Source organism: Echinops telfairi, unplaced genomic scaffold (genome assembly GCF_000313985.2).
Source record: "Echinops telfairi isolate 266 unplaced genomic scaffold, ASM31398v2 ScPeMD7_12;HRSCAF=54, whole genome shotgun sequence".
NCBI classification, from domain to species: Eukaryota; Metazoa; Chordata; class Mammalia; order Afrosoricida; family Tenrecidae; genus Echinops; species Echinops telfairi.
In genome coordinates this window covers 5545586-5548117 of record NW_022103909.1, presented here as the reverse complement: position 1 = coordinate 5548117, position 2532 = coordinate 5545586, and the positions used below count along the sequence as shown (strand labels likewise).

Genomic DNA, 2532 nt, shown 5'->3' with positions numbered 1-2532 from the left:
GAATCAGTGTTGATCACCAGTATCATCATCAGGTTCCCTGTGAGGGTCAACAGGTAAATTACCAGGAATAGCCCAAAGTACCTGGATTTGAGGGTCGTTGGATAGTCCCAGGAGAACAAAGGCAGTGACTGTGGTTACGTTGCTGACTTCCATGTAGGAGCCAAGCTTCCCCTTATCAGAACCGACAGGAACACTCAACTGGGTCCCTCAGTGCTTGGAGATGAGGCATCGTAAGTAAAGCTTCAGGTCTGACCCAGGACAGTTTGTGTAGCAGAGGCACGATGTCACACTTCAATAGCCCTTCCTAACTTAGGACAGTAATCTATTGGCCAAGCTGGAGAAGGTGGGAAGAGAGAGGTGTAGAGCAGCAGATCTAGAAAGCAACAGAAAAGGAGAGGGGTTATTCAGACTGAAGTGGGAAAGAAAGGAGTTGGGAATGAACTCCATAGCAAAGAAAAGTGATGCTCTCAGTTCTACATGGAAGTGACCAGAAAGCACAGCATCATAGATGATCAATCCACTCTGGTTGACCCACTGGTAGATAGACCATGGTGTCCAATGAAGGTTTGAATGATTGATTGGAGAATTTACAGAGACATTTGATGTGGGTGCAGGTCCCTTTTCTGCCTGGTATGCCAGTGAGTAAGTCATTTGACCCTCTTATTTGTAGTAATCTTATTAAATAAATCTGGGCAATATAGATGATTTTAAGGTCTATTAAAACCTAACAATTCTAACTATGGGGGAACGTGTTCTTTGGCTATGTCTAGTTCTACATAGCAACCCATTCTTCCTTTTCTGTGGTAGCACAAGCAGAAGTAGCACGTGAGTCTGCGGTCCATGGAAGTGAGGCAGGGAAGGCCCTCAGTCTGAAGGTGAGGGGTGTGCACAATACAGTCATTCCAAGGTCGTCTCCTCCCAGGGTTTTTGAATCTCTGATGTCCACTGGTTTGTATTTTTTTTGGTAACCAACCTCCCCTATCAGGGCGCCTGCAAGTGCCTGGGTCACTTCAGCCTAGAGTCACGCCCCCACCATCCAGATCTGCAAACTCTCAGGTGGGCAGAAATCCTGAGTTGTGTTTGCAGAGCTGGCCTGTTGGGAACCTGATGCCCTCATTTTTGATGAGCCAACCAATAACCTGGATCTAGGGTCTATTGATGCTCTGGGGGAGGCCATCAATGAATACAAGTGTGCTGTGATTGTTGTCAGCCATGATGCATGCCTCATCACAGAAACCAACTGCCATCTGTGGGTGCTGGAGGAGCAGAGTGTCAGCCAGATCGATGGTGACTTCAAGGACTACAAGCAGGAGGTGATGTAGGCCCTGGGCGAGGTCGTAGTCAACCGACCCCAGGATTGAGCTGTCCACCGGTTTTATTATAATCTGATGAGAGTCCATAAAACATCAATCTGGAAAAGGTAGGTTGACTTAAGGTCCATTCCAGATTGGGAATTCTAAGACTGGGAGAAATGAACACAATGGATTATGCTCTGAATTGGGCTCAGGGGATTTGGATAAAATCAAGTCAGACTTGCATCTCTGCTGTGTGCCCAGAGAGATATTAAAAGCCAGAATAGCAAGAAAAAGAAAAAAAAGACAGTTGGTAAAATGCACAGATGTAGAGGAAGGTAACGTAGTAATTGCTTCTGCATGGGTAGCCAAAAAAGATTATACAGGAGGATCTGATCTCTGTTCATGGCTTATATACTTACAGGTTCTCAGAGTGGATAGTTTTAGGAAAGGATGCATTTGAATGAGATTGGTCTTCATCTAGCTCCTTGGGCAACAAAAAACGTCCTCAGGGTGGATACCTGTAAGGCATCCTTTCTGAAGCTGAGGCAAAAGACACAGGTGGGGCTCTGTGGGCTTCCCCTGACTGTCCTTACTTTAGAAGATGCATGGGTGGAATTGCTGAGGAAGAGAATATTCTTATAGTTTTTTGGTCCAAGGGGAAACTTTCTTTACTCTGTCTTCCAAATAACAATGACCAGAGGGACTTGCTCCCCGCTCTAGACCTTGCAGAGTAAGGAAGGCCCCTGGAGAGGTCCTCAAGCGGGTGGCCTGTTCTAATGCAGAATGAGTTCTCCAGAGCCAACCCCTCCTCCCCTCTGCCCTACTTATTTTGGTGGTTGCATCATACAGCAAGAACCTTATCGTGTCCCGTAATTTCCAGAGATAAAAGTAAAAATGCTAATGTTTCTTAGCTCTACAGCTTGAAATGTTTTTTCTACCCCCTGTTCTTTGTTTTGTTATATTTTATATCTCATTTATGATGATAGAATAGAAAAATATATATAGTAATACCAAAAAGGAAAAAAATTTCCATCCTCAAATTGAATGAATGAATTCATTTGTTTAATGCACTTTAATTAAAAATCATAGTAGATGAAAAATCTTTTTATTATGGAAAAAATTAAAGATACAGACAGATGTGTAAAGAACAGTGTAATAAACCACTTTTGAGTTGATTATGGTTCTCTGTGTGTTGACTCCCTTTTTTGTTTGTTTGTTTTTAAATTGTTTTATTAGG

At 43.4% G+C, this 2532-nt stretch overlaps 1 pseudogene; it reads right to left on the bottom strand.

The window, feature by feature from the left end:
• LOC101660803 overlaps positions 1-2532 on the bottom strand; it is a 17708-nt pseudogene that overhangs the window by 3156 nt on the left and 12020 nt on the right.